This window comes from Heterodontus francisci, chromosome 20, assembly GCF_036365525.1.
Source record: "Heterodontus francisci isolate sHetFra1 chromosome 20, sHetFra1.hap1, whole genome shotgun sequence".
Classification (NCBI taxonomy): domain Eukaryota; kingdom Metazoa; phylum Chordata; class Chondrichthyes; order Heterodontiformes; family Heterodontidae; genus Heterodontus; species Heterodontus francisci.
This window is the reverse complement of record NC_090390.1, coordinates 45,351,528-45,363,594: the sequence shown is the minus strand read 5'-3', so window position 1 is coordinate 45,363,594 and position 12,067 is coordinate 45,351,528. Positions and strand designations below refer to the sequence as shown.

Sequence of the window (12,067 nt, the reverse complement as noted above, 5' to 3'; positions counted from 1 at the left end):
CCACTGCTGCATTTATAGGATTAGATAGATGAAGAAAGATAATATATAAAAGGGGATCTTATTCAAAGACTTCCAATCAAAGATTGGGGAAAATGTTTATCTACCCGCGGTATGATCTGCAATAACTATTCTTGGCTAACATTGCCTGAAAATTGCTTTTACCATCAAAGCTAAATGACATGTGCCTCTTCAATTCGTCTTGCACACTTTACTAGCATCCTGTTCCACTAATGGAGCTGAACTGCAATAATCTCTTTATTGTTTGAGGGATTGGAGAACGCAATCACAGATTATGAAGTGTTCCTCTTCTTCAGCTGAGTGCTTTGTATATTTTTTAAAACATTCGTTACACTAAGGCCTTGTAAATGAATCGGAACTGGATATACAAACTGAGGTGGCTGACAGCCCCCTCAGGAGAGGAGGTTAGTGCTGACTTTAAAGCTTGTTGATCCCTTTTAAAAAGTGGCATTTCCTTTCTTATCCATATACTGTCTGAATAATCAATCAAATGTAATCTCAGCATTGCTACCATTACATTTGCAGTCACTTAATTGGACTCTTTTTGGATAAGCATGATAGAATGAGCAATAACATTGGAATAGATTTTTCGCATCAAGTAGCCCATTATTTTTCAGGGTGATTTTTCTCTCTCTAGCCCCACTAACTGTCTAAATATTGCATTAAACACCCTTCATTTAAATCAGAAGGTAGGCTGAACATAAATGTTCACACTTGATTTATCCTGTTTAATAGCACATCTTAAATTAAGCTAATTTTCTTTTGTTGTATTGGTAGGGGAATTATGGCTCTCATTCAGGAATTATAAAATAGGAATATATTCAGAGTTCACAAGCTGCATGTCTAAAGATTAAGTAGTTTGTGCTTGAAGCTTGAGTCAGGGTTTATCTCAAATCTGCAAAGACCATACCAGTTATTATTTATCATTCTGAAAACTTGTAAAGTATATCATTTGTGGACAACATAAAGAATTATTGAACGAACTGTTAAGCGGGGTAAAATTATTTATGAAATGCTATTGTTTGTATTTGTTGAGAAAAGGTGGCATATGTGACTTAGAACAAATGGAATCAGTTTTGTGACATAGGATCTTAAAGATGTAATTTTGTATTTTATGGCTTTTGGCCTAATTTTAACCCTGGTTTTATTTTAACACATACTACCGTTGTGCTGCTGATGAATTTGTAGGTGTCACCATTTTAACCACACTGTTTCCAGTTGCAGGACAGGTGGGGACTTCATTAACATTTAAAAGTCGGAGTCCAATGATGTCCTTCAGACCCCAATGCAATTTTAAGCCTGGGTTGCAAAAGTCATGCACAGTTTTGCCAGTGAAACCTGAGGCCCAATTTTAACTCTGTGCAAATGGATGGATTATGATTGAGTTAAAATCTTGCCCCAGCTGGTTTCTGGTAGGATTGTGAGCGGAAGAGGCTCAGGTAAGTTTCAAATTTTTATCAAGGTTTCCGTGTGGGCCAGAAGATATAGGAGAGCACCTCCCCGGGGGCCCCAGGGAAACCTTGCAGCTTCTCTGCCCCAGACGTCCCTCGTCTGACTGTTCCCACCTGCCAGCTATCTTTGCTTTCCTGCTGGTTTCAGGTGGAAGTCTGTCCTGAAACATGGTAATGAGGTTCATGAGTTAAAAATGATCCAGTGCTCAGACTGGTACAGTAATGGGCACCTTCCACCCACACATTCCCCCATGTGCTCCAGCCACAGCCTGAGTTAAAATCAGGGCTTATGGGTTTTACTGAAGTATTACTACAATGTACAATGTTTATGCATTTTGACCAGGTCATTTTGGCTAATTATTTGTAGTAACTGTATACTGCATTGAGGTAAAAGAGTTATTTAGAAAATACAGCTATTTTATAAGGCAAACAGCCACCTATAATTTTTTTCCACCTGAAGACAAGTTGATCTGATATGATCTAAACTGAGCATGGCATAAATACATTTTCATTCTCCTCTCCCTGATCTGTATTATCTAGCATTAAATAATTAGTCTCTAGTATACACATTCATGTGGTTATTCTCATGGTCAGAGAATAAATGGAAATTTGAAAGAGACTGACTTCAGTCATTCAGTACGTTCAGTCAATTCTAAATTTGCATCAGTTACAAAGTTCCTTTCCAAGCTCAGGTCCATCATCATTCTTTGTAAGTGATTTTTATATATGTAATGATAGTGGCAATATTTTTTTAAAAATAACTTTTCATTACCTTACCCACAAAGAAAAGTAAAGCACATTTTTTAATATCAACGAGGCTTGTATAACCTTGGCCCTGATATTATCTTGGAGGTCAATTCAGAGTCGGGTGGGGGGAGTTACTATATAAAATTACATAGAATATACAGCACAGAAACAAGCCTTTTGGCCCAACCAGTCCATGCCAACATTTTTGCTCCACTCGAGCCTCCTCCCATCCTTCCTCATCTAACTCTATCGGCATAACTCTCCATTCCCTTCCCCTTCATATGCTTTTCTAGCTTCCTGTTAAATGCATCTGGACCATTCACCTCAACTACTTTCTGTTGTATTGTGTTCCAAATTCTTACCACGCTCTGGGTAAGGAATGAAATTTCTTCTGAATTCCTTATTTGATTTCTTGATGACTGATTTATGTTGATGTCCTCAAGTTTTGCTCTTCCCCACAAGTGAAAACATTCTCTACATCTACTCTATCGAAACATTTCATAATTTTAAAGACCTCTATTATGTCTTCTGAAATGAGATCCAATCTGTACATCCCTTGCTGATAGGTATAAACTCACAATTCTGGAATCATTCTTCGAAATCTTTTTTGCTGTCTCTCTAGTTCCTCTATATCCTTTTATGATGTGGCAATCAGAACTGCACATTGAACTCCACAAGTATGGTCTAACAAAGATTTGATACAAGTTTAGCATAACTTCTCTACTTTTCAGTTCTATCCCTTTAGAAATAAACCCGAGTACTTGGGTTGCTTTTGTTATTGTCTTATTGACCTACATCACAACTTTTGGTGATTTGTGTTTGTGTACTCCAAGTCCCTTTTCTCCTTTACCCCATTTAGATACTCATTTTCTAAGTAATATTTGCCCTCCTTATTTTTCTTACCAAATGTAATGCTTCACACCCTCACTCTTACCTATATTGAAATTAATTTGCCAATTGTATACCCATTCTTGAACTTTATTAGTGTCTTCTTGTAATTTGTTGCACTCTTCCTCAGTGTTGACTATCCCTCCCAATTTCATGTCATCTGCGAATTTAGAACTTGTGCTTTTGATTCCGACGTCTAAATCATTAATATAAATTGTGAACAAGACTTGTCCCTGCTTTGATCCTTGTTGAACCCGACTTCCCACCTTCTGCCTCTCTGAATAGCTACCCTTTACCCCTGCTCTTTACTTTCCATCTATCGGCCAGATAGCTATCCATTCTGCTACTTGTCTCCTGACTCCACATGCTCTGACCTTATTCATTAGTCTATTATGTGGTACATTATTGAAAGCCTTTTGAAATCTTGATATACTGCATCCACTACATTCCCTTGTCAACTCAGTTACTTCTTTGACAAATTCAGTGAGGTTGGTCAAGCAAGACTTTCCCTTTTGAAATCTATTTATGGTTTCTATTTCCTACTATCAATATTTTTTTTACTTGTTAACAGCAGGAGTCATAGAGAGAGATACAGCACTGAAACAGGCCCTTCGGCCCACCAAGTCTGTGCTGACCATCAACCACCCATTTATGCTAATCCTACATTAGTCCCATATTCCCTACCACATCCCCACCTTCCCTCAATTCTCCTACCACCTACCTACACTAGGGGCAATTTACCTATCAACCTGCAAGTCTTTGGCTGTGGGAGGAAACCGGAGCACCCGGCAGAAACCCATGCAGTCACAGGGAGAATTTGCAAACACTGCACAGGCAGCACCCAGAACTGAACCCAGGTCACTGGAGCTGTGAGGCTGCAGTGCTAACCACTGCACCACTGTGCTGCCCTGTTTTTTTTAAACATCTTTTAAATCTATTCTCCAAGTTTCCCGCCCAATCACCAGCCTAATGCCTGATGGAGGATGGCTGCTTGTTGGGTGGGAAAGCCAGGAGAAGAAGGATGCAGCAGAGTCGCAGGTAGGGAGAGATTGCTGTCAGGATTATAGTGGGGGGTGGGAGAGACCATGGGGGAGATCATGGGGGAATGGGGAAAATGGTGGTCTGGGTACAGCACTTGGTCATCTGGGGGAGCAAGTTGGTGGTCGATGGGGGAACAAGATGGTGTTTGGGGGCTTTGATCATGGTTGAGCTGGGGTGGGGGGAGCAGCTGCTGGTCAGGTGGTTTACAGGTAAGTTTGATGAGTTGGATGGAAACACTGCTGTTCATCCTGGTTCACAAGAAGTGCTGTAAAGGCACTGCAAAGGCCAACAACCACAATCATCTTCCTTTGCGCTATGTATGACTCTAGCCAGCGGAGGGTTTTCCCCCTGATTCCCATTGACTCCAGTTTTGCTAGGGCTCCTTGATGCCATACTCGGTCAAATGCTGCCTTGATGTCAAGGGCAGTCACTCTCACTTCACCTCTTGAGTTCAGCTGTTTTGTCCATGTTTGAACCAAGGCTGTAATGAGGTCAGGAGCTGAGTGGCCGGAGTTAAACCTGGAAATCCAGAAATTGCGGTCCAAGTTACCCTACTCCTTCACAGTGTTATGACCGAGGTGGCAGCAATGCACTGTCAAGTCAGTCATATCGCTCCACAGGTCGCAGCATATTATTAAAGTTTTCCCACCCAACCGGAAAACAGCCAAATTAAACATTCTAGTGACCCCCAGAATGAAACAGACCAAGCCAGGTATCTTTAGATAGCAACAAATTAACTATTTATTAAAAACTAAATCTTAAACAATATTAAGATAAACCTATTCTAAAGACCTTATAACTTCTTGTGTTAACCTAACTCCCCCATTCAAACACATACACTCAAAAATCAACCAACAGTTAAACATTTAAAAAAAACAATGTTTTAAAAATTAGCTGTTTCTTAAGAATAAATAATTAACTGGTTTCTAAGCCTTTGTGGGTTATGTTCCTGAAGGGTGAGGTAGCCTAGTGTAAAAATAATCAAATGCCACTCGAAGTCTCCACATGGATTTGATGAAACAGTTCTTCACTAGATCGGCATTCAAAGTACTTCGGCTGCAGCAGGTGTCAAACAGTTCTTTAAACAAGGCATATAGCAATGGGTCCACACAGATTTTAAAACCAACGGTCTCTCAGTCGAAGCTTTACTGCGAATTTCAGAATATGCAATCAGTCAAGAGAGATTCAATCTTGAAGCAAAGACTTCTTGGATTGGAAGTAAAGAAAAGGAATTTTGTTACCGTCAGCAATACAAATGGTCTATTCAAAGGGATTCTTTTTCTCCTTAGGCAATTAATATGGCCTGCAGCTCATTGTAGAATTTCTGCTGAGAGAAATAGACAGCTCCTTCCTCCAGTAAGCACGCTTCGCAAGTATGTCTCTCAAACCTGGTTTTAGCTGGGTTTTACACAAAGTTAAAGTGTAACATTAGACCATGTGACCTCCTCATTCTTCTGCTGTTGATAGGTAACAAGTGCAGTTGTGGAACACTGTTCTCAGAAATCTAAAACTTTTCACTCTGTCTTAAAGGTACACTGTTTTAACAGAGTCTAAAAGGTACACTGTTTCAAACAGAGGAGAAAAAAAATACAGTTCCATGACAACAGACTGTGCTACAACAGTACTTCACTGATAGACTCAGCATTGAAATCAATGTAAGGGTGTAAAGTTGCAGTACCTACCAACTAGTTACCTGCTAAACACACCAGAAAATGTTAGGACTGGTGCATTCAAATGTAAGTGAATTTTTAACTATGTAATATATTATATTTACTTCCAAGGGACCTTTCTGGCTCTGAAAATTTAATATTGCAAGTGTAGATTTTCATTCCTTCAGAATTTTCTAGGGTTAGAGATTTTTTTTTACATTAAATTCCTTTACTTTTTCTGCCTCTTTTATCTCTTGCTTAATCCCATCTTTCTTTCCCAATCTTTATTGTGCTTATTGTACATTATTTAAATCTAATTTAAATGTCCTAGTTTATACTTCCTGGTTTAGACTTTGCAGCCTTGATACTAACTGGGAGAAACACTGGGAGCAGGAGGTGCCAGGATCACGTGGGAAACCGAGTGAAATATGGTCACGTTCATAATGATAGCTTGCAACGTTTTTAACTTGGCAGGACTAAATCATGTCTTTTACCTCCAACAGGACCTTCACAAATGCAGCAGATGTTGTTGGAGGTCATCAGAGGAACTGAGTTCTTCTGAGGGTGCACAGTGACAGGACTCATGTAGACCATGTATCAGCTCAGATAGTCACACTTCACTGGGACCACGTTTGCAGATAGTTAGGTTTTCACCTGGAGACTCACAAATGAGCATGAGCCGATGGTGGGGTCAGAGCCAGCAGTGGACAGCCTGCAACAGAGAGCGTAGCTGTCTCCAAGCTCTGCTCAGCTGGACACAGATGTTGTACCACGGGGACCATTAGTGAAAAGGATAATCATTGGGCATTAGCAAACAATGTGCAATTCACTGGCTGGCCTTCCAAGCACACTGACCACGGTTACAGAGAGAATGGAGCAGTCCACCTCAAACATCAATGGGTTGATGTCGCAGGACACTGTGATGATGTCTTCTTGCATGGATAGAGTGACCAACTCCATGAAACATCAAACGTGGCAATCAGCTGAGTGCATGCACACCTTGACCATGGCTGTGCAGACTCTGGATGCCAGCATGTCTGCAACCTTAAGTAGAATGACAGATACCTTAGCCTTGGGCTTACAGGGCTGCACTGGTCAGAGCCAAAGTGCTCTCCAGCAGAGTGGTAACATTGAAATGCCATTGAACCATGAGAGAATGATGTTAAAAGAGGGATGGAAGTGGGGGCTCCGCTCAAAGAACTTCCACTTCTCACCAGTTGGCTACCCACAGGTCACTACCCAACATGCTGCCTCGTGTCCCAATGGCTGAGTCTGCCCTGCAATGGTGCAGGTGGGGCAGTTTTTGGTGGGGCATTCACAGGCTGCAAAGCTCAGAGGACGTCAGTCAAGAGCAGCTCATCAGTCAGAGCAGGGATTTAAGCAGCCTGCCTCCAGCTCTGCTCAAGCCACAGGGGTTGCACCACATAGGAGTAATAGGAAAGAGAAGAGTAAAGCTTTAGTCACATATGGGTGTATGAAAAAATGTTGTGTAATTAAGTTTTTTTTCCTTAGTTAAGTCACATAAATATTATTATTTTCCACCACTTTCCCATCTTGTCTAATCTTGAGCACTAGGTGGTAAGTGACTTATTTGATGATGAATGTGAAGGTGTATATTGATGGGGATAAATAGGGGGATGTTCAGGGGATGGTTGGTTGCTTGCAGGACTGTTTTGTGTCAGTGGCATGGCGGGGGGCAGTGGTGTGGATGCAGGAAAACTGACCATTGCATGTGATTGTGACATGAGTCCACTGGTGCAACCTAAGAAAGTCTTGCATTAAAGCCATCCCTGGCAGCGATGTGAGCAGTTGGGATGTATTGCCCTCCTCCTCATCTTCCTCTTCCTCCTCCTCCTCCCCCTTTGAATTGTCTGAGAAGGATAAGTTGTTTGCCTTGATCCTCCTGCAGGTTCAGCCCTCGCTGCTGCTGACCTCTCTGTTATTCCCCTCTCTGCTGCTCTCCTCTCTGCTGCTCTCCTCTCTGCTGTTCCCCTCTCTGCTGCTCTCCTCTCTGCTGTTCCCCTCTGTCTGCTGCTCCCCTCTCTGCTGCTTGACCCTGTCTTGTGCAGCTATGTGTCTGTGACCACTAGGCTGCTGCTGCTGGTGCTGCTGCTGGTACTAGCCATGTTGGTCCCCATCTGGGGTCCAATCTAAGGCAGCCAAACCATCAGTTATCCTGATGCAGTAAAACAAATCTCCAAAGTGTAGAATGTAAAATCTCAGCAAAACTACCACTTGCAGGTATGAAAGCAGCTGTGAGTGCTGAATATTTATTGCCATATTTTCATGAGCTTGATTGACTGGCTGCTTTTTTATATTTGTCCTTGGAATGTGGACATTGCTGTTAAGACCAGCATTTATTGTCCACCCCTAATTACCCTTGTGAAGGTGGTGGTGAGCTGCCTTCTTGAACTGCTGCAGTCCATGCGTTGTAGGTACACTCACAGTGCTATTAGGGAGGGAGTTCCAGGTTTTTGATCCAGCAACAGTGAATGAACGATGATATAGTTCCAAGTCAGGATGGTGTATGGTTTGGAGTGGAATTTGCAGGTAGTGGTGTTCCTATGCTTCTGCTACCCTTGACCTTCTAGATAGTAGAGGTCACTTGTTTGGAAGGTGCTTTAAAGAAGGCATGGCAAGTTGCTGCAGTGCATTTTGTATTGTGCACCGGTGGTGGAGAGATTGAATGTTTAAAGCGGTGGATGGGTTGCCAGTCAAGTGGACTGTTTTGTCCTGGATGGTGTTGAGTATCTCGAGTTTTGTTGGAGCTGCACTCATTCAGGCAAGTGGAGAGTATTCCATCACACTCCTGACTTGGGCCTTGTAGATAGTGGGCAGGCTTTGAGGAATCAGGAGGTGAGTTATTCACTGCAGAATTCCCAGCCTCTGATCTGCTCTTGTAGCCACAGTATTTATATGGTTGGTCCAGTTCAGTTTCTGGTCAATTGTAACCCCCAGGATGTTGATGGTGGGGGTTTCAGTGATGGTAATGCCATTGAATGTCAAGGGGTGATGGTTAGATTCTCTCTTGTTGAAGATGGTCGTTGCCTGGCACTTATGTGGCACGTATGTTACTTGCCATTTATCAGCCCAAGCCTGAATGTTGTCCAAGTCTTGCTGCAAGTGGGCACAGACTGCTTCAGATTCTGAGAAGTCATGAATGGTGCTGAACATTGTGCAATCATCAGTGAGCATCCCCATTTCTGACATTATGATGGAGGGAATGTCATTGCATAAGCAGCTGAAAATGGTTGGCCTCGGATACTGCCCTGAGGAACTCCTGCAGTGATGTCCTGGGACTGAGATGATTAGCCTCTAACAATAAGAACCATTTCCTTCATGCTAGGTATGACTCCAACCAGTGGAGAGTTTCCCACCTGATTCACATTGACTCCAGTTTTGCTAGGGCTGCTTGATGCCACACTCGATCATATGCTGCCTTGATGCCAAGGGCAGTCATTCTCATCTCACCTCAGGAATTCAGCTCTTATGTCCATGTTTGGATTAAGACTGTAAACTGGTCTGGAGTTGGTAGCCCTGGCAAAATCCAAACTGAGCATTGGTGAACAGGTTATTGCTGAGTAAGTGCCACTTGATAGCACTGTCAATGACAAGTTCCATCACTTTGCTGATGATTGAGAATAGACTGATGGAACAATAATTGGCCAGATCGGATTTGTCCTTTTTGTGTACAGGACATACCTGGGCAATTTTCCACAGTGTCGGGTAGATGCCAGTGTTGTAGCTGTACTGGAACAGCTTGGCTGGGGCATGGCCAGTTCTAGAGCATAACTCTATTAAAGCTGGCATGTTGTCAGGGCCCGTAGCCTTTGCTGTATCCCTTGTGTTCAGCTGTTTCTTGATATCATGTAGAGTAAATTGAATTGGCTGGAGATCGGCATCTGTGATGCTGGGGACCTGAGGAGGAGGCTGAGATGGATCATCCATTTGGCATTTCTAGCTGAAGATGGTTGCAAATGTCTTGTCTTTTGCACTGATGTGCTGGGCTCCCCCATCATTGAGGATGGGGATGTTTGTGGAGCCTCCTTCGCCTGTTAGATGTTTATTGTCCATCACCATTCACGACTGGATGCAGCAGGACTGCAGAGCTTTGATCTGATCCATTGGTTGTGGGTGTAATGAGTTCTTTTTATGTTGTCTGATACAACAAAAATGAGATGTGTGGAGTACAGTTGGTTGAAGATCTCAAACAGGTTTATTAACAGCTAACGAGTATATACAGTGCAGAGTTAACTATTTACCGAACCTGTCTCTAGGTGTTACAGTAGGAGAGTGACTTAGGCTTCGAGTCACATGACTACATCCTGGTACTTAGCTCATTAGCATACTAAGATCTTAAAGGGACATCACTCTTAAAGGTAATCATTGTTCCAAAGATACATTTTATATGCTAAAAGTAAAAATACATAAAATTAGATAAAATCAATTGTTTACACATAGAGATTGTGAAATTTACAAATATAGAAGCTTAAGATTCCATGTATAGTGACGGTGGTTTGACAACTCTTGCTCAGAGAATGTGTGTTTCAGCTGTTCCTGTTGTTTCTGAAGTTTCTCCCTTTCTGCATTCAGTTTCAGTTACTCTGCCTTCAGCCTGCTAATATACTCTGTCATTTTTCTCAAAATGATGACTTTTGAGGTCTTGTCATTCTTGGAAAGTTCCAGCACCTCATTTCGAAGAGCCAACAGACAATGCTTCAACTCATTCCTCCTCTGACTCTTCAGGACATTGCGTGTCCTTCGCCTCTCCTCATCCTCCATGTCTGAAGGCTTGGGGTTCAAGGTCGAAGACTTGTTTGGGGAGGAGTATTTGGCCTCATGGCGGTACCTGTCCGTTCTGGCTCGTTGTGGTGCTGGCGGTTCTCTGGAGAGCAGAAGTAAAGGCGCAGCATAGTTGTGCTGTTGATGGATTTTCAGACTGCACCATTTGATGCTGGCCAGAGTCTGTGAATGGGTTCCGGTCCTTGGAGATTTCCCCTTGGCAATGCTCTCGTGGATAGTTATGATGTTGAGGTCCTTGCATGCTGGTAGTCCTGCCACTGCTGGTCCACTCATGTCTACCAGGTATAATGTTGGAGGTTTCCATACCAACTTGCCATAGATGCCTTGCATTGTCAGTGTGCCACTGCATGGGATAGATTGTATGCAAATAACTTGGCAGTTGTCAGTCATATCATTGATTTCGAACGACTCCGGTACATATCCTTCAGGATTCAGGTTGGTAGGATATTTGCACTAGCATCAGTGTCAGTCTTAACCCTGTGTGTGTTTGCCAGCTTTCTTTGGGCACGAGATGTTGATAGTGGCGAAAGCTTTCAGTTGTTTGACTTTATCAACATGATGTGTCAGGTTCACAATGTGAAACACTCTACCTGCTGCTGTTGCCCTTTGCTTTCTTTAGGGTGTGTTTATGTTGTTCATACTCGAGCGGTTTAATGGTATTTTTACAGCTGTGTTTGTGTGAATGGAAGCTCTTCTTCACGCTCAAGTGATTTAATGATGTTTTTTAAACTTTGGCTACATGGATGACGGCTCTGCAGTGATCGGAGTTTTCCCATGCTTTTTGCAATCGGATGCGTGCTGTAATGGTGCCGCCCCAATCAGCCTAGGAGAGGAGTTGGGTCTTCCTCTTTTTTTTACGGAGTCTTTAGAAAAAAATTAAACTTTTAAGCACTTCAAAGCTTGTTTTTTTTTAAACAGTATCCTTCAACCGTCAGCACAATGACTCTCCCAATTGACTTGCAGCCTGTCATTCTGTTCTCTGTCTTCTGCAGCTTGAGGTAAATTATTTTTTATTTTCACTGTTTGAGCCAGTTTTTTTTCAACTTTTCCTCTAGTGGCTATAGGAAGATTGTTTTCAAAGCTGTTTTACCAATGGTCTTCAACTTAGACTTGGTGTTCTCACCACAACTGCCACCCCATGTAATGAGAAGCTGCCACCATGTAATGAATTCTTTTTGTTGTCTGATGCAACATAAATGAGATGCGTGGCGTCCAGTTGGTTGAAGATCTCAAACAGGTTTATTAACTATTTTAGGTTTAGGAACAATTAAACACAGTGCAGAGCTAACTATTTACAGAACCTGCCTCTAGGTGTTACAGTAGCAGAGTGACTTAGGCTTTAGTCACATGACTACATCCTGGTACTTAGCTTATTAGCATACTAATATTTTAAAGGGCCATCACTCTTAAAGGCAATCATACAACAGTGGGAAAGCTTTGCTCTGTTTATCACATGCTGCTTTCGCTGTT

The 12,067-nt window shown here is 42.3% G+C and overlaps 1 protein-coding gene across 17 annotated transcripts in view; it reads left to right on the top strand.

Annotated features, from left to right (window-relative positions):
* jakmip3 (Janus kinase and microtubule interacting protein 3) overlaps positions 1-12,067 on the top strand; it is a 471,349-nt gene that overhangs the window by 404,890 nt on the left and 54,392 nt on the right. Inside the window, exon 24 of one of the 17 annotated variants that reach the window (XM_068052696.1) lies at positions 10,388-10,448. The exons of the other annotated variants lie outside the window; for them this stretch is intronic. The gene's annotated coding sequence lies outside the window, so the exon portion shown is untranslated. Of the gene's footprint in view, positions 1-10,387; positions 10,449-12,067 lie in introns of those variants that run through there. 17 annotated transcript variants of the gene reach the window in all.